We start from the raw sequence: 24,463 nt of genomic DNA on the forward strand, positions 1-24,463 counted from the left end.
ATATATGTTTTCAAATCCTGCCTTTAGCAGGATTTATGGACCTGTGGACCTAAAGGAATTTAATTAGTATTTGCTTTCTCAATTGGTTAAATAAGCATTTATTAAGTACCTACTATGTACCAGACACTGGGGATACAAAAAAGAGGCAAAAAACGGTCCCTGTCCTTAAATATCTTACAATCTATTAGGGGAGACAATATATAAGCAAATATGTACAAAGTAAGTTCTATATAGGGTAAATAAAAATAATTTTAAAAGATGGAAGACCTGGAATTAAAAGATATTGAAAAGTTTTCCTGTAGAAAGTGAGATTTTAGTTGGTTCTTAAAGGAAGTCTCTGGAGCAAAAGAGGGAGAACATTCCAGACATGGGAGACAGTCAGAGAAAATGCCTGGAGTCAATAGTTGGAATGTCTTGTTTCATGGAACAGCCATGAGGCCAGTGTCGTTGGATTGAAGAGTGTGTATCAGGGATTGATGTATAAGAAGACAGGCAAAGGAGAGTGCTAGCTAGCTTTTGAAGGGCTTTAAAAGCCAGTGTATTTTGTATTTGCTCCTGGAGGCAAGAGGCAACCACTATAGTCTATTGATACGGGAAGGAAGGTGACATAATTGGATCTCTGCTTTAAGAAAATCACTTTAGTGGCTGAATGGAGAATGGATTGGATGGGAAGAGACTTGAGGTAGGCAGATCAAGCAGCAGGCTATTGCAATAATCCAGACATGAGGTTATGAGGGTCTGCACTACAATGGTGGTAGTGTCAGAGGAGAGAAGGGATATTCAAGAGATGTTGCAAAGGTGAAATCAATAGGACTGGATAGTGGGAGTGAAAGATAATGAGGAATCTAGGATGAGTTTGGAAGACTGAGGATGGTGTTGCCTTCTACAGTGACAGGGAAGGTAGGAGGGGGAGAAAGTTTAGGGAGAAAGGCAATTAATTTAGTTTTAGACATAATTGAGTTTGAAATGTCTACTGGGCATCCTAGATGTCTGGAAGGCAGTTGGAGATGGAAGATTGAAGGTCAGTAGAGACTCTGGAGCAGGAAAGGCAAATTTGAGAATCATAACCAGAGAGAAGGTAAATAAATCCATGGGAGCTGATGACATCACCAAGTGAAGTAGTATAAAGGGAGAAGAGAAGAGGTCCCAGAACAGATCCCTAAGGAATATCTTAGATTAGAGGGTGTGTTCCAGAGGATGATCCAAAAAAAGGAGAAAGAGAAGGAACTGTAAATAGATAAGAGAACCAAGAGAGAGTAGTAATCCATAAACCTAGAAGCAAAAAGGTATCAAGGACAAGAAAGTGATCAACAGTGTCAAAAACTGCAGATAAATCAAGAAGAATGAAATGTGAGTAAGGGCTTGAACTTGGAAGCAGTGCATTTGTAAGTGTTGGCAAAATAAAAAAAAATATTTGGAAGTGGCTGAGGTGGGGTGGAGGTGAGCAGGTTGAAGAAGTGACGGTTAGGGTATTTGAGGAAGAATTAGCATGTAGTGGCCTATCTCTCTTAGGCTGAGAAACCCAAAATTCACATTCCTATCTGAAATGATAGAAATAGTCATGCGATTGTCACATAGTCCCCAAGTCATTCTTTGATCAGTTTCCCCCAGTAATAAACTTCAAAATCCTCAAAACAATCATATGTTATTTAGATGCTGGGGAAAACTCACAACAGTCATCTTAACCATCTTTTGCCTCTGAGTAGGGCTGATTTTACTTAAGTCTTCCTAGAAATGTCTCTCCTCAATATTTTATCTGAAGGCCTGCTTTTTTTTTTCTCTCAAAAAAGTCAATGATAAAAGAGAAAGACCCCTATATACACACACACAAAAATTATAGCAGCCCTTTTCAGTAGCACAGAACTGGAAACAAAATAGATAGTCATCATTTGTGGAATGGGTAAACACTTGGTGGTACATTAATATAATGGAATATAATTGTAATGTAAAAAACAAGGAATATAATAAATACAGAGAAGCATGGAAAGATCAGGTGAACTAATATCAAGTGAAAAAAGAAGAACCATTAAAACAATGTACACAACAACTATAATAAGTAGAAAAAATTGAAAATGAAAGCAGTGAAATTATATGATCCAATTTACCCCTAAAAGTTGGGCATGGAGGAAGAATAGGCATATGTGTGAAATACTGAATATAATATCAAACATTTTCTTAATATGTTGGTTACTTTTGCTGATCTTTTTTCATCTTCCTTTTTATTTAAAAAATCTTTATTATTATAAATGGCATTCTAGGAGGGGTTCGGGATGGAATATAGTGGGAAATGTAGATGATGTGACAACAAAAAATAGTAATAAAAATTTATTTTTAAAAAAGATGTAGTGCTCACTTTGGCAGCACATAAACTAAAATGGGAATGATACAGAAAAGATTATCATTACCCCTGCACAAGGATGACATGAAAATTTGTGAGGTATTCCATATTTTTGCAGAATGAAATAAGCAGAACCAGTATTATATTGTCCACAGTAACAACAATATTGTGGAATAATCAGCTGTGATAGACTTAGCTACCTTCAGCAATACGATGATCCAGGGCAATTCTGAGGAACTCGTGACAAAGAATGTTATCCACCTCCAGAAAAAGAACTGTTGGAGTCAAAATGCAGATGAAAGCATTTAATTTTTTATGTGTTCATTTGGGTTTTTGTTTGGGGGGGTAGCTTTATATTCACACAAAAATGAAGAATTTGGAAATTATGTTTTGCATGATAATACATATGTAACACAGATTGAATTGTTTACCATCTCCAGAGTGGGGAGGAAAGGGATGGAGGGAGACAATTTGGACCATATAACTTCAGAAAACTTATGTGGAAATTTGTTATTATATTAATAGGTAAAAATAAATAAAAAAGATGTTGGTGGGTTGAGATCTGCACCCATAAAAGAATGATCTGCTCAAAGGAGATCCATCATCCAATGAAGTATGAGATTGATCAAACTTACATACTTATGGGGGGCATCTTCAATAGGTGAACTGCCCTCCATCCAAGCTTTAAATACCTTTGATGCAGAAACTCCCTGTCTTTTTGACGTGCTTGTTGAAAAAGACATCATCATGGAATGTACGGTGCTCTGTTCTTCATCAATGTCGTCCCTGAAGCAAGGTGAAGTCATCTCTTTACAGCTTTAGAACTGAGGCTATGCTCTAGGAAGTATGAGGGGGCACCTACTTTGCCCTGCTCTTTCAGTAAAAGTCACTTCAAACCCAATTTATTCCTTCCTGACATCCCAATCTGTGAGCAAGGCCAAAGCCGCCTTCCCAAAACAGATTCCTGAGGGACTTTTGAGTTCAAAGACATGCCCAGTGGGAGAGAACTTTGCTCAGTTTCCCTGCACTCTGGCAGATGACAAAGCTAAGGGAGTCACAGGACACCTCTGAGTCAATACCTAGAAAAATCTCTTCAAGAAGGGAGAGGGATTGATTTTTAGAAGCCATCTTTCCCTCTGGTCTTCTGTTCAGGGATTTCGGGGTTGGGCCAAATATGAAATAGGATCATAGAATCAAAGCACCATAAACTGTTAGTTAGGGGGGAAAATATTTATAAATCATCTTGTCCAGGAGGCAGCTAGGTGGCAGAACCAGACCTAGCGGGGGGAGGTCCTGAGTTCAAATGTGACCTCAGATACCTCCTAGCTATATGACCCTGGGCAAGTCATTTAACCCCTAATGCCCAGCTCTTACTGCTCTTCTGCCTTCCTACCATTATACTGTACTGATTCTAAGATGGAAGGTAAGGGTTTAAGGAAAAGAAAGAAAAAGAAATTTTCTAGTCCAAACACTTCATTCCACATTATAGGAAAATGAAGGCCTAGAGAAGGGAAGAAATTTGCCCAATATCACACAGCTATTTAATAGCATTGCTAGTTAGAAATACAAGTTGGCTGCTTTGAGGATGTGATTTGAGATATATCAGGATTATTTTCTTTGCAACATGTCTCCTCTATCACCTATCATTTATGCATGAAATTCTACTATTGTGGGTCCACTTCTTTGGGCCTTAAAGATTTTTTGAATTTCAAGCAACTCCTGTTAAAACAGCAACACGTCTGGCAGAGCTAGTATGTTTTCATTCACATAAATCTGAGTGAGGACAAATTGACAGGAAGCTAAAGGCAAAATTAGTGCCTGGGGAAGTGGAAAGGAAAAATACCAGGAACAAGTCTAGAAAGTAGTCCCACTCCTCTTAGAATCCCAGGCTCAAAGTATTTTCTCTGATTATCTCCCATGCCTGGAACTCTTTTTCTCTACATTCCTGCCTCCTAGTTTCCTATGTTATTAAATTAAGGTTCTACCTTCTACAAAAAGGCTTTCCTAGTCCTCCTTAATCTTAGTGCATTTTCTTTGAGATGATTTCCAATTATGGATACATATACATAGATGTAGATATAGATATATAGATATGTGGGGCTGCTAGGTGGAGCAGTCAATGGAACACTGGACTTGGAATCAGGAAAACTTGCTTGCCCCAGTTCAAAAGTGGCCTTGGGCACTTACTAGTTATGTGACCCAAGGCAAGTCACTTAACATTGTTTGCCTCAGTTTCCTCATCTATAAAATGAGCTGGAGTAGGAAATAGCAAACCACTCCAGCATCTTTACCAAGAAAACCCCAAATGGAGTCACAGGGATATGGAAATTACTGGAAAAATGGCTGACCATACAAATATGTGTATATGTACACACACATATATTATTTAGTACTTTGTTCATAATTGTCCCTTAATAAATGTTCATTGATAAATCAAACTGAATTAAATTGAAATTCTTCCCAATTTTGTGATTTTGCTGAGGAAGCCTGAGATCTCAGAAGAGAGAAAGAAACTGAGTAGTTCCTCTGGTGCCAGTTCATTGGTATCTGTGGGTAAATTGCCACCACTGTAAGTCTCAGCTTTGTTGTTCATTCCTTGGGTGGACAAACCATTGTTTTTCTCTGGTCTTACATCCTTCACTCTGAAATCCTTGTCTGGAGTCCATAAATAGTCGACAAATATTTATTAAAAGCCCACTATGTGCAAGGCACTGTGTTGATGTGAAGGAGGTTTCCTAAATCTTCAAGGCTTTCTCATTCTATACCTCTGAGATGGTCTAGCTTTCAAGAGGACATACTCTTGGGGATAGTGATCCTACATCATAAAGCAGAGAAAGAATATCGGAATAGCCACCTTGAGTGCCACCTTGAAGACCTACATAGAAACAACACATGCTATATCAAGGATGGTGGAGACCCAGATTTAGAAAGACCTTCTAGAAATCATCCTCATCCATATCATCACAATCCACCATCACCATCACCACCCCTACCACCGAATCACATCATCACCACCACTGCTGTGATATTTTGTCAAATAAAATAGCATTTCTTCAATGCCCGTGTATTCTAACTCTTGGAGAGGCACTATTAAAAGTTAATTATCTGGTTTTTATCCCTTGGAATTTCTAATCTGTCAGAGTGAGTCAGAAACCAGTCTGACTCTTGCTTCTTTCTTATTGATGCTGTCACTGACAGCATTTAGCCTCTACTCTATTCTGGGGGCTCTCCACCCTGGAGAGACCTCTTTCTTAATCTTAGAGGGGATTGAATTTAGCTCAGTTGTACTCTGACTCTGTCATCTAAAGCTTTAGTACTTAGTGGGTAGAATTGTTCTGACTCAGAAAAGAGACTTTGTCTGTTCTTCATGTGGAACATCTCCAAAAATAAGCTGCTTTTCCTTTTCCTGATGCCCCAGCCCATCAAGGCACTTCCTCCCCTTAAACTGCTATGGATATACTCAGATGTCTCCCTTCCTACCTATCACAAAGCTGTCACCTGGTGTAGGCCTTCATCACCTCAATCTGGACTGTTGCAATAGCCTTCTAACTAGTCTCCTTGCTTTGAGTCTCTTTCTACTCCAATCTATCCATCACTCAGATGGCAAAATGATTTTCTTGAATCACAGGGCTGACCAGGTTACTTCCCCATTCATTAATGGATCCCTGTTATTTCTAGAATAAAATATAAAAGCATCTGTTTGGCAGAGGAAGCATTTGGATACATATATAAATGTATACACGCATACATGTATGTATATGTATTATAGGCACATATGTATGCATTTACTAAATATACAAACGCATGTGTCCATACATACCTGGGTGTGTGTTATATATAACATATTTGTGCATATACTATAATATACTTATATATTATATGTATGTATAGAAATACAAATACATACTCATATATAATACTTATAGATTACATACTTGTTTATATGCTAGTATATACTCATGTATATGCTATTTATAACATTGTGTCCTCCAATAGAATGTAAGTTCCTTGAAGCCAAAAACCATTTACCACTTAATCCTAGTAAATATATAAAATTGCCATAGACTTAGATAATTGATAATAATATTTATTGTACCAAAGGAGATAATATATGTGAAGTACTTTGTAAACCTTCAAGTACTGTATACATGCTAGTTCTATTATTATTATTTATCATTATTATTACTATCTTAGCTAGAAAATGCCTTAGAGATGATATACTCCAACCCCCAACTTCACAGATGAGGAAACTGAGGCCCAAAGAGGTTATGCCATTTATGTGCTTGAGCTCATACAGATAGTAGTAGAGGCATGATTGAAAACATGTCTCATGACTCCATGTTTAGGAACTTTTCCCACTGTCCCACATTCCAGTGACCGCCATATTGATCAAGAGAGTTCATATATGTCTTTGGGTAAAAAGAGACAGAGTGGTATAGGAAAAAGGCTGAAGTCAGAGGCACTCTCATCCCCATGACCCCCTTAGAAGACTCAGAATCTTGGGCAAGTCCCTGTACCTCTCTGAGGAGAACAATCTTGTTCCTCCCTGCCTGCAGAGTCCCTCTGAGGAAAGTCCTTAGAAATATTGAAGCATCAAGTATTTGTGAGGTTTGTTAGGTGTCTGGCACTGAGCCTTCCCTCTATCCATTGTAGCTTGTGCCTACATTATTATTTGCATGTTGTTTCTACCATCAGATTGTGAGCTCCTTAAGAGTTGGGATTGTGTTTTGCCTTTCTTTGAATCCCCAGGACTTAGTACAGTGCCTGGCACATAGTAGGTGCTAAATAAATGCTTATTTAACCAATTGAGTAAGCAAATACTCTGCTAAGTACTTGGTACACTGTGTATAGAACACATGTGATCCCTGTCCCCTGGGAGTTTATAATTCATTGAGGAAGTCAAGATGAAAACATATGGGAAAAACACACCATTTCATATACCATATCGCCATAATACAATGGAAAGGACTATGTCTCTGAAGTCAAAGGACTGGGGTTTAAATTTTAATTCTGATACTTAAGACCTATGTGACATAGATCAAATCTTCTGACTGATCCATGGCCTCAGTTTCCTCTGAACCAGATCCTTTTCTTCTTAAAATTTATTGTCATATTATGCTACATCCTACATTTATGGATAAAATCTTAGCTCAATTTTTTTACTTCTTATGCAGTTTGATTCAAGAGACATCAAAAATCTTCTGCCTTAAAATAGCTATCTCAGTAGCAGAAGGAGTGTTCTAAGGGGTGCAGTGAATAAAATGCTAGGTCTAGACTCAGGAAGACCTGAGTTCAAATTTGACTTTGCTATGTGATCCTGGGCAAGTTGCTTAACCCTATTTGCCTCAATTTCCTCATCTCCAAAATGAGCTGAAGAAGGAAATGGCAAACCACTCCAGTATCTTTGCCAAGAAAACTTTAGCTAGGGTCAGAAAGAGTCAAACATAGCAGAAATGATTGAACTTCAAAAACCACAATGCTCAAGATTCTCCCATTCAAGAGTCATTCCTGAGAGTTTAGCCATGATATTTCTAAGTCTTCTGTCAAAATACAGATAAAAATACATCTGTACAAGGAAAAGAACCTTGGCCCGGGGTGAGGACAGTAGGATCTGAGCCCCATCTCTGCCAATTAATGAGAGTGAGACTTAGAGAATATACCCCTTTCTGACTCTCAGTTTCCTACTCTTAAAATGAGGACATTAGACAGGAACCACATCCCTACCTCTAATCCAACACTCATTTTATGGAAGAAGCAATACATTTCCAAAGAGGTTAAGTGACTTGCTCCTCCATGATCAGATAAAAACTCTGGTCACCATGTAAAGCCCTTTGTCCCTGGACCCACCCTGCTATTCTCACTTATCACACATTACTCTCTTCCAAGCACTGTACCTGTTAGTCAAACAGACTTTTTGATTGTTTCTCATATGTGGTAATACCCCTTCCATTACTGTACCATTATGATCCCTAAGCCTGGGATCCATCTCTTCCTCTCCTCTGACTCTTAGAATCCCTAAGACTTCCTAAAGACTCAGCTTTTAGTCATTTCCTTTAAGAATTAACTCAAGCACCACCTTCTATCTTTCCTCAGATCCTCATCTGCTAATGCTTGACCTTCAGGGTTTCCTTGTATGTATTTCACATATGCCTATATTTTCATGTCATTAACCTAGATCAAAAGTAAGATCATTGAAGTTTTATTTTCTGTCTTTGTTTCTCCAGCATTTCATTTAGTACACTTTCTGGCACATGGTAGACGCTTAATAAAGATGATAAATAGCAGAGTCAAGATTTAGTTTTAAATTAGGATTCTTTTCTCTACTCCATGGCTCAGAAGATCAAGGAAAATCCCTTTCATTTTATAAAGACAGAAAAAGTGAGTCACAGAGAGATGAAGTGAATTATTCATAAGTAAGTTGAGAACTAGGATTTGAACTCAAGACTTCAGGTCCCAAATCTAGAATTCTTTCTAGCATACCAGTATCCCTTCCAGCTAGAGCATTCTGTAAATTTATGACCCCCTAGAAACAAGATTAAATATAGTTAGGCATTATCAACCAAAAACCTTCCAGGTTTGCCCATGACTAGCCCACCCATCAAACACTCATCTTCTCCCCTATCTGGTTTCCAGGTTTATTAAATAAATGCACTCCCTGCCACAAATAGCTTTATTTCCTCCTTATTTGCCTTAGACTATCCATCAGAACAGGAAGGGAAGAGTAAATTTTCTGGGTCACAAAACTGCCAGCCAGGCTCGAAGGGGTGTCAGATGAGGACAAGGGGCCTGGGCATAGAAACCCGCTGGCACTCTCTTTGGGATGGCATGACTGTGAACCATTATAACAGCAAGACAATTTCCGGGGGTGAACTAGGGAGCCCATTAGAACCTGCTTATTGTGTGAGTTGAAAGATAATTGCCGTGGGTAGGGAGCCATTTACCAACCAATGGGGCCTTAGTGATGAGCTCACCGAAAAAACTCCAGTACCGTTGATGACTTTCTGGAAACGTGAGCAAATGGCCTACTTAGGAAGGGGATTGCCAGCAAAGACGCGGGCCATGTTTGCAGCTTTTCTGTGCTTTGGGGCTTTATTCTTTTAAAATAAATAAATAAATAAATCATAAGGGGAGCTGCCCTGCTCTGCTAAGGTTTTGGCTGCAAACTCCATCAACCTTTTCTTATTGGAAATAGTTGGGTGTGAAGGGAATGTGGTTCAGCTCCTGGCTAAGAGCTAAGATGCTTCCCAAGAGTCCTTGAAACTAGCCATACCCCTTTTATGGGCCTCAGTCATCCCTCTGAAAAAAGTTGGGGAAGATCCTGAGGTCTGTTCCACTTCCGCACTCAATCCTATGAGCCTGGCTCTAGCCTAGCCTACAAAGCTGGTGAAAGGGAAAGATGGTCATAGCCAGTTTGATGTAGTACAATAGAACAAAGTGAGCATTTACTAAGTGCTTACTGTGTTTGGTGAACTAAAGGCATAAACTGTTTAGACAAAAGCTGATCTCTGCCTTCAGGGTGCCATCATGTGGCTCTTTGCCCTCCAGTGGCTCTAGAAGTTGGTCATCAGCCATCATGTCTACCATATCCAGAGCCTTTAACCAAGCTGAACATTCATCTGTTTCAGGGAAACAATTCAGGGCTGCTGCTTATTGTATGGGAGGAAGAGGTAGAACTGTAGAGGTACAACCCCTTATTTTAGAGATGAGAAAAACTGTGGCCACCAAGTTCCTCTAAGATCAAATAAGCAGTAAGTTTAAGAGTCAGTATTTAAACCCCATTATTCTAGCTCTAACAAGTTTTTCCAAATATATATATATATATTTTTTTTTTAAACCCTTATCTTCCATCTTGGAGTCAATACTGTGTATTGGCTCCAAGGCAGAAGAGTGATAAGGGCTAGGCAATGGGGGTCAAGTGACTTGCCCAGGGTCACACAGCTGGGAAGTGTCTGAGGCCAGATTTGAACCTAGGACCTCCCATCTCTAGGCCTGGCTCTCCATCCACTGAGCCACCCAGCTGACCCCCCCCCCAAATATATTTTTAAGAGTAAATTTAATCTTTCTTAATATCAGTCTCCACATCTGTGAAGTGGGACTAATAATGTTCATATTATCTACCTCAGAGGTTTGTTATGAGGAAAACAGTTTTGTCAGTCTTAAAACATGCTATAGAAATGAAAATTGTAAGCTTATGCCAGGGAATGCTATCCATCCACCTCCAGAGAAAGAACTGTTGGAATTGGATGGATGTAGATTAAAGCATTCTATCTTTCACATCTGTGTACGTACAGTTTTATTTGGGGGGTGATTTTATATGAGTGTGCTCCTACAACAGTGACCAAAGGATGTGTTTTGCATGATAATACATGTAAGGCCCAGATCAAATTGCTTCAAGGGAGGGAAGAAGATTGTTTGGATCTTATTGTTTTGGAAAACCGTATGTTGAAAATTATTATTCCATGTAATTGGGAAAATGAAATATGTTTGAATAAAAAAAGAAATGAAAACTGTTGTTTGATCAAATCTGTGATTTCTTCCATGTAGGGAACATTCTTATTTAAACTGCCTTTCTCACTACAGATTGACACATGTTTTGCAGCCTAGTTTTGAAGCTCTGCCTGGAGTACTAAGACATTCAGTGACTTATCCAGGATCACAGACTCAGTGGCAGGCTCTCTAGTCATTGTACAATGTTACCACTCATTATACAGCATTATTAAATGATAACAATTATTATCATTGTTGTTACCATTAGTATCATTGTTGTTTTTGTTATTTCTTTTTCATTTTTTCCTATGAATTTCATATTGAAGCAGTCTTAGGATAAGTGGATAAGGCAATTGCATAGATGGATAAAACAACTGCATTTTGTAGCATTACAATGTAAACTCATCCAAAACACTCCTGTATTAGACAGGACAATAAAGATACTATATACTTCCATTCAGTTCCTTCATGGTTTCTATCTCCTTGTGAGCTTTTAATTCAATATAATTTGAAGATTGTGAGTATTTGGGATCCCAAATTAAAATAAAAAACATTGGTCTTCTTATGGATCATTGAATGTTATGTCCAAGAGGCTGAGTGTGGGCAACAGTTTAACTTGTGATAATAGTCTGGCTTTGGCACTGTTTATTCATTGAATTTCCTGAAAATTTTTAAGATCTGTATTTGTACTACAGAACTTTGTCATCAGTAAGTCAATGAAAGATTTCAAAGAAGCTAGTGTTGGCCACTTCTCTTAATGATATTCTTCTCCCTCTGATGTTCATTGCATGCAGTGAGCAAACTTTCTTTTTCTTGTTTGATCCAACTTGAGTTTTTGTTGTGTCAGACTCCTTACAATCATCCACGTGATCAGGTATCTCATTTCTTCTTTCTTCCAGGATATTTTCTCACCTCTGATTTCTTTGCTTCTCAGAACTTTAAAAGATCTAAGAAGGTTTTGATATTGAAGTGTTTGTTTTGCTTTTGAGCTGTTTTGAAGCCTAGAATTGGATTAACCTTCTAGAATTGGATTAACCTTCAGTCATTGGCTAAGAAAATCAGGAATGTCTGATATGCTTTTGTTTTCCAGATTACTTTCTGCATATTTGTTTTTTGTTGCCTTTAAGGGAGCAATATAGCATTAAAATTTTCTCTTGCATGTTCTGATAGATATTAGAGTAATCTTCTAGGACCCTGCTAAAATTTTCAATAGCTGTCTCATTCATTTCTACTTTGATGGCACTTGAAAAGAGCCCTTTGGGGTATTTCTTGATAGGAGACTCTCCTTATAAGAATCTTTCTTTGGCAATATGCTATTATGCTATATAATATATGCTATTATGCACAGGCCTTAGATGTTTTCATGCTTTCTGTCAAATACAGTAGGAGAATGTGTCATTTATAATGATTAAAAAAAAAAGAGAATTTTAAAAAGTACTCAGTCTTGATAGAATTGGTCTGCTAGTCGGAGGTCATGCCATCAAATTAAAAAAGGGCTTTTTAGAATTCCAATCTAGGCATACCCATCTCCTTTTCAAAATCATTCAAAGCTTGGATTGTTTTTGTCTTCTGTTTCATTAAGTTTCTCTTTTCAGATTACAGTAGCTACTCTATTTCATTATATAAGTGAAAGAATGTAGTTTTGTTTTGTTTTTGTTTTTAATGTTGGCCTTTCATGGGTCAGCAATATGTTGCTATGTCACCTGGAACTCAAGTTACACTTGACATTAAAACTAAAAACATACAAAACAATATAAAAAGCTATTACATATAGCTGGTGAGATCTGTTTCTATTTTTTCCCATGGATTACTACTAGTCCATAATGAAAATGCATAGGTATTAAGTCCATGTCATATGTGTGTCTACTTTGTTTGCTTTCATTAAAATGCTATCTGCACTGAAACATTTCTAACCAGTAAATTGTTGGGATTTGTGATTTGTTCCAGGATATCTTGCCTGGTACCAGAACACAATGGGACTCTACCCACTCTTCTGTGTCAAGCTGATCACCATGAAAGTGGCCTGCAATCCTACACAATTTCATTTGTCTCTTTGATTTTTAGGGATAGAAATATCATACAGACAGGGGTGCCAACCCAATAAGTGGTGTTTCTAGAACCCAACTCACTGGGGTACCTGGATTACTATGAGACCTTCATAGCTACCACAATTGTCTCAGAGCACACAGAACTCCCAATATACATTATTCTGGCTGATATTTTTTGCATTATCCACCCATTGCCAGATTGTGGATGATGATCACTGGAATGATTAATGACATGGTATTCATGTTATTATTAATAATAAAAACAGGTTGGATTCTAGTTTAAATTATTCAGTTTGGTGTTAGTTTTAAAATTATGAATTAGGCTTGTGACTTAGATCTATTTATATGTATAAATTACATATAGTGTGCACACATACATATGTGTATAATACATACACATGTATACACATGTATGTATACTGTGGCTTTGGTTCAAGGCAGCTTCATTTTACTTGGGATGGGTTTTGTTTGGTTCGGTCCCAGCTGCAAGTTGAACTACCAATCACTCAGTTGGAGAGGGAGTCTCAGCTGAACTGGTAGGGGGAGGAACTGTCTTCCAAACCACCTCTTTCATCAATGGCTTGCTGGTGAGGTCAGCTCTAAACTCGAAGAGAACAGGCTAGACTCCAGGTCAGGCTCTTCCATGTGGGACCCTGGGGAGGAGGATGCAGTTGGAACAGATTCAATCAGCCCCAGATCTCAGCAGAACATGTCAAGTAAGCCTCTGATGCTGATTGCCAAGTGCTATTGAATTTCTCACATGTTCTGAGCAACAACAAAGGGACAGGCTGACCTTTCCCAAGATGGTTAGTTTGTGATTTTCCCTAGAGGCTCCCTAATTTGACTGCTCATCATACACAAGGGATCCATTTAATAATACTGGGAGAAGAAGCACATGCCCTCCTCCCCTCCAAGCAGGCTGGGCATCTTCAGCATGCCCCCCACCATGGACTGTACTCATTCTTGTTTCTAGAAGCTGTCTATACTGTTCCCTGTACCTTGGATACCCACCACCTGCTCTACTCTTACCAAATCCTAACCTTTCTTCAAAGCCCTGCTTAACTGTTATACTCTATTAAGCACTCCATGCTGATTTGTTATTCAATTTTGAGTCTCAGTTTTCTCACCTATAAAATTGGAATAATAATAACTACACCTTCCCTAGGTTTGTTATAAGGATCAAATGTCTTCATGTGTCTAAAGCACTTTGAAAATCTGAAGGTATTATAAAAATTTTTTTCTTTTAGCTAATATTATTATTATTACTATTAGGAGTTGAAATATCCGAGTTCAAATCCCAGGATGTCACTTATTACCTGTGTGACCTTTAGCAAAACACTTAACTTCTCTGGGCTTTCATTTTCTCATCTGTGAAAATTAGGATGTCAGAGTCAAGTGCCTTCCTGCTCTAAATTTATGATCCTATGACCTCTCCATTCCCTGAATTTCTTTAGCATTTATAGTCTGAATTATACCCTTCTACACTGAACTATTTCATATTCCAGATGTGTTAGATCATAAGCTCCTCCATGGTTAACTCCTATTTATGTTCCTCATGTTCCTCATAGCACTGACCTTAAGCCTAGAAGTTGTAGGTGATTAGGAAATGCTTGATTAGATAATTGCTTCATACTTTCTTTTCCAAACCTCCCTCCCCTTCCTCTCCATCCCCACAGGGGACAGTTGTGCCAAAAACAAGGGTTTAATCTGTGAATTAGCCATGATAACAATCGTTTATATTATTTCTCTAAATTCTCCAGCAGTAGAGCTGGCAAGGGCGAGGTGGGGAGAATGCCCCCCAGAGTTCTGAATACTGATCCCTATCTAGAGAAACATTTGCTCTGCTCCCCTGCTGTAGTGACTCTATGAGCAAGCAAAATATCTAAATGCTACCATGCCAAGAGCCCTAAGATGTGTGCCATGCCCTAGATCTGTAGCTGTATTAATGTTCCCTGACCTAACCATTTGCTCCATTCATGATAAATTGAAATTTATGAGTTTTAATCATTATACTACACAGGGAAAATATTACTAGGGGCCATTTCAATGAAGAAATCCATCTATTTTTATGCCCTGACCCGCTTCTCAGCATCATCCTCTCCAAATTACCTGTTCCCGAAGTGTCATTAAACATACACATGCACAGAGGCATATAAACTCTCAGGTCAGAGCTGGATTGGCTGCCTGGAGCTCCTAAAGCTGAGAGCAAGCTTTCCAAAAACACCGTGAGCCATTTATCACACATTTTTCCAGTTAAATTCAGTGCCCTTATAATATTCTAATGTTCATCAAGTATTTGTGAACACCTACTATGCTCAAGGAATCCTTGTTCACAGACAACACATAGTAGCATGGCCCTCGGATTTTTTCCCCCCTATCCAAACTCCTCTGCCCAGCTTTCAAAGCCCCCCCCCCCCCCGCCCAGTCTAATCTAGCTCCAGTCTGCCTACCTTTATAATCCCATTTCTAATTCTCAGCAATTAGCTTCAATTCAACCACTGTTCTTCACTGCTTCCCAAAGAGAACATGCTTCTTCCTGTCTCCAGTGTTATACCATTCCTCTTCTCTGGAATAATTTCTTTCCCATTCAAATCCTGACCACTTTTAAAGGACAAAATTCAAATCCTATTTCCTCTGGGATGATTTCATTTTTTTAAATATTAAATTAATATTTCAATGAATAGAAATCCACTTTCTCTCTCTCAAACATCTCATTTGTCTCCATTAAAAAACATTTTGTAACAAGTATGTATAGTCAAGCAAAGCAATATTCATATTCAGAAAAAATGACTTGGTCTATACCTGGAGTTCATCACCTTTTTGTCAAGAGGCAGGTAATATGTTTCATCATCTGCTCTCTGCTATTGTGGTTAGCTATTGCATTGATCAGAATTTTTAGGGCTTTCAAACTTTATTGTTTTTATAATAATAATAATAATATTATTATTATTGGATAAATTGTCCTCCTGGCTCTGCCTATTTTACTACTGATCAGTTCATACAAGTCTTTAAAGATTCCTACAAAATTGTCCCCTTCATTATTTCTTCTATTAAAATATATTTTGATCTATTTTTAAATAGCTCACAATTACATGATTTAAAAATTAAAATTCATTAAAAATTTGAGTTCCAAATCATCTCTTTCCCTTCAGCTCCTCACCTACTATGTGAGAAGGTAAGTAATATGACATAAATTAAGTTATATAAAACATTTCCATGTTACCATGTTGAAAAAGAAAACACACACACACACATACTCACAATAAAAAAAATTAAAAATATGTTACAATCTGCACTCACAGTTCATCAATTCCCTCTGTGGAGATGAGCATTTTTCAATACGAGTCCTTTGGATTTGTCTTGGATCATTGTCTTGATCAGAGTAGCTAAGTTGTTTACAGTTGATCATCATTGAAATATTGCTGTCAATGTGGAAAATGCTCTCTTGACTCTGCTCACTTCACTTTTTTCATATGTCTTTTCAGATTTTTTTGAAACTATCTTGCTCATTTCTTATAGCACAATAGTATTTCATCACAATCACATACCACAATTTGTTCAGTCATTTCCCAATGCCCCCTCAATTCAGGTATCTCATTTTTAATTTGAATGTTGCTTTAATTAACATTTCTCTAAACTGTAGCAATTTAGAATCTTTTCTCAGTTGACTAGATAGCTTTGGTTTTATCTTCTGAAAACTGCATGTTTATATCCTTTGACCACTTGTCAACTGGAGAATGGCTCACATTTTTATAAATTGGCTCAGTTCTCTATATTTAAAAATTTCATTATTTCTTAGAAAACATTTACATGTGATAATTTGTTTATCCATTCCCCAAATGACAGGCATACAGTTTCCAGTTTTTTTGCCACCACAAAAAGAGCTGCCAAAATTTCCAAGAGGACCTTCTAAGCAATTATGGCTTATACTGATTTATATCTTTCTTTAAATTTTGTAACATTCGTAACATAGTTAGGCATTTATTTAAATGATGATGATGATGGTAGTGGTGGTAATGGCAATATGGTGATGGTGATGATGATAGTGATGGGATGGTGATGGTGATGACAGTGGTGATACTGATTAGTGAGTGGAGAGCCAACCTCAGAACCTGGAAGATCTAGGTTCAAGTCTCATCTCTGATACCTATTGTTCTGGTTGCCCTGGGTAAGTCATCTAACCTCTCAGAGTTCTAAGCTACTCCCTAACATAAGAAGTTACAGACAAATATCTGCCCTGAATCAGCAGAGGGAACTACTTCTACCTCCCAAAATTCTCTATCTCAATGAAATAATAGTTCAGTTCAAACAATACTGATTTTATGCAACAAATAAAGGTTGCTAGGTGGCACAAGGGATAGAGTGCTGGGCTTGGGGTCAGGAAGACCAGATTTCACATCTGGCCTCAAATGTTTCCTAGTTATGTGACCCTGGGCAATTTACTTAACCCTATTTACCTCAATTTCCTCACAAGTAGAATGAGCTGGAGAAGGAAATGACAAATCATTCCAGTACCCTTGCCAAGAAAACCCTAAATGAGGTCATAAAGAGTTGGACATGGCTAAACAATATATAATACAATTAATGTAATATAATAATACCTTTTCTTACTGATGCATTTCAAATTGCATTCACAAACTAAATGAAAAAGGCATTAAAGATCTTCTACTCTAACTCCTTCATTTTATAGGTGAAAAACCTGTGGCCTAAAAGAGAAATGACTTACCCATGATAACACATGCAGTAAGGAGTAGAGCCATAAGATCATAGATTTAGAGCTGAAGGAGAACTTAGAGGTCAATGAGTCTAACCCTTCCATTTTACAAATGAGAAAATTAATGCTCATATAGGTTAAAGGACTTGCCCAAGATAACACAATAACATCCAAGTTTCAAACTCAGGTCTTATGACTCCAAATCCAGTTTATTTTCTACAACACTCTCATCTCATTGTATCTGTTTCATAATGATCTCTATATCAATCTTTCTAAGTAAGTATCTATTATTATGTGCTTTGTAAATGGTTGTTGAATTGTCTCCTTCAATGCAATTCATTGCAATACATATTTATAAAGTGGTTTCTACATGTAGAATAATGTGGTAGCAAAATATGATATACAACAGTTTCTGAAAAAAATAAAAATAAGTATCACACAGAGGGAAACTGGGAACGCACATATTTAGTATGATCAGGCTGTAAGATATGTACCATGAGAAACTTTGAAGAAGAAAAGGAGTATAAGATGTCATTAAGGAATTATATACAATAGGAGGAGAAGATGAGTTAAATCATGTGGTCATTCAGTCAGTTGAGATGCACTTACTAATTACTAACTACATGCCAGGCACTGTGCTAACTCTTGATAATACAAATACAAGTAAACCAGTCGCTTCCATCCAAAAGCATACATTCTCAGAAGGGAAGTCACATATAAATAACTAGATCCATCTAAGGAATATACCTAGTAGATGGAAGATAATCATAGAGGAAGGCACTAGCAGTTGGGATGTGTAGAAGAAGCCTCCTAAAGAAGGTGGGACTAGAGCTGAGTCAGAAAAACCAAGAGGTACAGGTGAGAAGACAGAGTATTCCAGGAATGAGAGAGCCAGTGCAAAGGTATGGAGATGGGAAACAGAGATCTGTGTTTGAGAAACAGCAAGCAGGACATCACTAGATGTCACAAGATCTCTAGATCTATCACTATATCTATCACTAGATCACAAGAATCTGTGGATGGAAGAAAGACACATGGAAACCAGAAAGGTAGGGAGGGGGCAATCTGTGCAGTTTTAAGTACCAAATAGAGCAGCGGTTCTCGACCTCTCAATTTGTAGCAATGAGAACACATAATGCATATCAGGTATTTACATTCTGAATCATAACTGTAGCAAAATTACAGTTTTGAAGTTTTGGTTTGGGGTCACTGCAACATGAGGAATTGTATTGCGGGGTCACGGCATTAGAAAGGTTGAGAACCACTGAAATAGAGGAACATATGTTTTATTCTGGGGGTAATAGGGAGCTACTGAAGCTCTTTGAGCCTTGGGATCACTTGATTAGAATAGCCAAGTAGATGAATTCAAGTGGTGAGAGACTTGAGGCAGGAACACTAGTTAGAATGCTATTGCAATTGTCTAGGAAAGAGGTATTGCGCTCCTGTACTAGAGTGAATGGAAAGAAAGGTGAGAGAAGGGAAGGCAAAAGAGATCTTGTGAATGTAGAAGACAGAAATTTTGGCACTGGATTGTACATGTAATGAAATTCAGAGTGAAGAGTCAAAGATAATCCCAAATATGTGATCTGGAAGGATGGTGGTTCCTTAGAGAGTATGAAGGAATGATATGACAAGAAGAGAAGATGCACTGGTCACACAGTCAATCAGATAATTAGCCTGTCACTCCACTCTCTCTTACCAATACTGTTTTCCTTTGGGTTTAGAGCTTTTTGATTTAAAATGTGTTGTCAGTTGGTCTGGACTACTGGATTCATCATTTCAGAGAGTGAAATACTGACTTCCCTATCTCCTTTCTTAATTTCCCTTTGCTTTCATTTTCAAAGCTAGCAGATCCTACATACTTTTTTTTTCTAGCAACTAGATCATAAGTTCCTTGAGGACAGGGACTCTGAATACTCACAGCTTTTTGTCTACCCAAGTACCTAACTCAGCTGTCTACACCCAGTCTAGATTTAAACAATACATTAAAGAACTTAAGAATCAAACCTGGAACCCAGGCCACCTGACTCACAGTGCTCTTACTACTGCCCAATGTAAGAGAGATTTAAGATGGGTGACTGGGAATTTTGTTTGACCCAGTTGGGCAAATGCTCTCTCAGTGGTAGAGAGCAAAAATGGCTGCTCTCTGCCTTAGGCCAGTATATATTCAATCTGACTGCTTTCCAAAGTAATAAGGTTTATTGTAAAGTTGTAAATTGGAGATGGGGTTAGGAACTTGGGTTGAAAGGTTTCCCTATGACTAATAAAGCTATCTTATTACCCACCAGTCTGATTTTGCTTTCTGTCTTAGAATCAGTAGTGTGAATTGGCTCCAAAGCAGAAGAGTGCTAAGGGGGAAATAATTGGAATTAAATTACTTGCCCAGGGACACACAGCCAGGAAGTATCTGAGGTCATATTTGAACTCAGGACATTCTGTCTCTAGGTCTTTCTCTCAATCCCCTGAGCCACCCAGTTGCCCCCTCTCCAAATTTTTCATAAAAATAAACTAATTAAATAGCAGAGAACTAAGGACAGTTCAGTGGGACATTATAATCCAAACTGATATTGACTCACTTAGGGATGATCATTTGACCAGCTCAAATCCACCCAAGTCTATTCCATTCTCTTACTTTGACCTTTAGAATAGCATGAGAGATTTTGTCAAGTACTTTACTGAAATACTGATGAACTTACTTATAATGTTCCCTTTAGGATCATAGATTTAGAACTGGAAGGGCCCTTAGAGGTCACCTGCATTCTTTCCAGTGTACCAGAAAAGGGGAAGTTAATTGAGACTCAGGGAGGGGAAATGGTTGTGGCTTGCCCAAAGTCACCAAGTTCATAAGTGACAAAGCTAGGGTTCAATCTTGGGTCTCATGACTCCAAAGTAAGCACATCTCTCACTGTACCATATTGTAGATAAAGTTGCAGCATTATCAATAGAGAAATTTGCTAGCCTTCTGTAGCATGTTCTGATGAAGTCATGATATCTCTGGTATTCCCTGAGTCCTATTTTTAGGTAGCCATTCAACATCCCTTTAATAATAGGTTCTAGAAATTTGCTAGAAATTGAAGTCAAGTTCACTGGCTTATGGTTTGCAAAGTCAATTCTTCTCTCTCTCTCTTTTAAAATTGGAACATTTGTCCTTATCCCATTCAGTAGCATCTCTCATTCTCCAGCCTTCAAAGAACACATCTCTGACATTCTCTCATCCTCCAGAGATAGTACATCTGATTCTAGTGACTTGAATTCAATAGGGACAGCTAAATGATATTTTATTAACTCCTGATGAAGTGAAATTCAATATTCCGTAAGTCATTTGTTATTCCAAGAATATTCTTGGAACAGAAAACAAAAGGAAAATTATAATTGAACAATTCTGCCATTGCTCCATCTCTGATCATCACCATTCCATCCATTCCAAGCAGAGCTCCTATCCCTTCTCTGATCCTCCCTCTTTCCCCATGTAACTAACAAGCAAAAACAAATTTTGGGGTGCTCTTAACAGTCCCCACCACTCTCTGCTCATTCTGTATCTTAGCAATTTTCATATTATTCTTATGGGACCATGCCTTTGTACTCATCTTCCTTTACGTGTCTTTGCTTCCATTCTCTACACATATCTTTTATAAATATAAGTTGCTCAATGAATTCTTGCAGGAAAGAGCCACATCTATCTCTTTTGAGAACTCACCTTTCCTCTCTCTTCTTTAGAATTGTTCCTGTTGTGTCTTCAGAATTAGCAATTTCATTCTGAAGAACTTCCTAACCCTCTTGGGCTGATAATTCCTAGAAAGTTTTATTCCACAGGATCCTGCCTTTCATTTCACTCAAACCTTTAAAACTTCTTTCTCAAAATGAGGTTTCATGGTAAATTATACTGGTCACTATTTTTCCTATTTATCATAGATTCTTAGATAGAGAGTGCTCTTCCTCCAAAAGTTTCCCTCCTACCTATTTCCGGAACAAGTTCTCCTCTGGCCAGAATTGTGACCCTAAAGAATAGCTACCTTGGACCCATTCTCTACCTTTCAAATAATAACATTGTTTTTTGTCAGGTAAAATGTATTTGTTACTCTGCTTTCAATGGAGAAGACTGATTCATATTGATAATGTAGTTATGTTGCTTGAGTCAGTCAATTAATAAGCATTTATTAGTGCTTATTATGTGCCAGAAACTATGCCTATGATGGCAGACCCATGGCACACATGCCAAAGATGGTATGCAAAGACCTCTCTGTGAGCACATGAGCTTTCACCTGTTAGAGTTAGTTACTAGAAAGGCAATGAGACTCAGGCAGAGCTGCTCCCTTCCCCCTTCCATCATGCCTCCCTGCCCCTCTGCCCAGGAGCCCAGTGGAAGTCCTTACTCCATCTCCTGAGTGGAGTACCTGGGCTATTCCCATCCTCTTACCCACTCCTGTCTGGGGTAAGGGTGGTGGGTGGATCACTCAGTTTCAGGGGGTGGGGGGACAACACTCAGTCTGGGGGGGCACAGCACATGGTGTCTAAAAGGTTCTAAAAGATTTGCCTTCACTGTACTATTCTAAGAGCTGGAGATACAAATTCAGGCAAAAATAGACCTTGACTTCAAGAAGCTCACATTCTAATGGGAGGGACAACATGAAAACAATTATATGGGATTTATCCAGTGTAATTTGGAGTTCATGTCATAACACTAGCATTAAGGAGAATTGGGAAAGGTTTCTTTTTTCTTAATTTTTAAACATTATTTTATTTGGTAATTTCCAAACATTATTCATTGGAGACAAAGATCATTTTCTTTTCCTCCCCCCCCCACCTCTCCCATAGTCGACGCACGATTCCACTGGGTATCACATGTGTTCTTGATTCGAACCCATTTCCATGTTGTTGGTATTTGCATTAGAGTGTTCATTTAGAGTCTCTCCTCAGACATGTTCCCTCAACCCCTGTAGTCAAGCAGTTGCTTTTCGTCAGTGTTTTTACTCCCACAGTTTGTCTTCTGCTTCTGGATAGTGTTTTTTCTCCTAGATTCCTGCAGATTGTTCAGGGACATTGCATTGACACTAATGGAGAATTCCATTATGTTCAATTATACCACAGTGTATTAGTTTGTGTACAGAGACTGTTTTCCTGGTTCTGCTCCTCTCACTTTGCATCACTTCCTGGAGGTTGTTCCAGTCTCCATGGAATTCCTCCACTTTATTATTCCTTTTAGCACAATAGTATCCCATCACCAACATATACCACAATTTGTTCAGCCATTCTCTAACTGAAGGGCATCCCCTCGTTTTCCAATTTTTGGCCAACACAAAGAGTGCAGCTATGAATATTCCTGTACAAGTCTTTTTCCTTATTATCTCTTTGGGGTACAAACCCAGCAGTGCTATGGCTGGATCAAAGGGCAGACAGTCTTTTAGTGCCCTTTAGGCATAGTTCCAAATTGCCCTCCAGAATGGTTGGAGCAGTTCACAACTCCACCAGCAATGCATTAATGTCCCTACTTTGCCACATCCCCTCCAGCATTCATTACTTTCCTTTGCTGTCTGTTAGCCAATCTGCTAGGTGTGAGGTGATACCTCAGAGTTGTTTTGATTTGCATCTCTCTGATTATAAGAGATTTAGAACACTTTTTCATGTGCTTATTAATAGTTTTGATTTCTTTATCTGAAAACTGCCTATTCATGAAAGGCTTCTTACAGAAGGTAAAATTTTAGCTGAGACTTGAAGGAAGCCAGAGAAGCTAGGAAATGCACAAGAAAATTCTAGGCATGGGAGGCATTCAATGAAAATGCCTGAGATAAGAGATGGTAGAGTCCTGTTCAAGGAACTTTATAGAGGTCAATGTTACTAGGTTGAAAAGTACATGGAGGGATTTAAGTGCAACAATCCTGGAAAGGTAGGAAGGGGCCAAATTATGAAGGATTTTAAAAGCCAAACAGAAGATTTTTATATTTGATCCTGGAGGTAATAGGGAGCCATTGGAGTTTACTGAGTGGGAACCAGGGAAAGGTCATATACATGGCCCCACCAAAATTCAGGAAAGATCATATTGATAGCTGAGTGAAACAAGGACTGGAATGGGTAGAGACTGGAGGTAGAGAGACCCACCAAGAGACTCACACTGAGCCTCACTAATTCACTTCCATTTCTCACCTGAATTAATGTCTAATCATACCTTTGCCATTCTAACCCTATGTAGCTTTAAAAAACACTCAACTGTAGGCTCTTTTTATTTGTATATAGGACCTTATGTTTAGCAATTCCTATTAGATTCTATCCTAACAGATTCAACCTATCAATCAATCAATAAGCTGGGCACATCATTTTAGCTTATCAAGACATTTTCAGATCCTGATGTTCTCATACCACAGTAACTCTCCTCAACTGTCTCTCACTGGAAATAAATACCTGGATTCTGCCCCAGGTCCCTGGGCTCTGAAAGGCAAGAGTTCCCCTTATTTGTGCTGGACTGACATCTAAATGTCTTCTCAGCTATTCCAGATCAGATTGCCTTTGTTCTAGCTATTCTTCCTCTATCCTTCACCCTGGAAATACTTGGACATATTCCTGGGTTCCTGAGCCCCATAAGTGAACTTTTATCCTATCTTTCCTGGAACCAGTTGCCTATGTTAACTCCCTTTCTAGCTCCCTTTTATGTGTTATTTCCTCCCATTAGAATGTAATCTCCTTAAGAGCAAAGTGTATTTGCTTGCCTTCTATTTGTATTTCTAGGATTTAGCACAATGCCTGGTGCTTAATAGATGCTTCATTCATTCCTTGATATTTGTTAGAAGACCAGAAAGGGCATCAGCTTTGGAGTCAGAAGGTTTGAATTCAGATTTTTGTAACTTTAGATAACTCTCAAATATTCATGAGCCTCAGTTTCCC

At 38.3% G+C, this 24,463-nt stretch overlaps 1 non-coding gene across 1 annotated transcript; it reads left to right on the forward strand.

The window, feature by feature from the left end:
* Nucleotides 1-2,345: 2,345 nt before the first annotated feature.
* On the forward strand, nucleotides 2,346-2,452 carry LOC130456581 (U6 spliceosomal RNA). The gene has a single exon (XR_008915652.1). It is a non-coding gene; the product is annotated as a U6 spliceosomal RNA (small nuclear RNA).
* Nucleotides 2,453-24,463: the final 22,011 nt, after the last annotated feature.

Source organism: Monodelphis domestica, chromosome 1, assembly GCF_027887165.1.
Source record: "Monodelphis domestica isolate mMonDom1 chromosome 1, mMonDom1.pri, whole genome shotgun sequence".
NCBI classification, from domain to species: Eukaryota; Metazoa; Chordata; class Mammalia; order Didelphimorphia; family Didelphidae; genus Monodelphis; species Monodelphis domestica.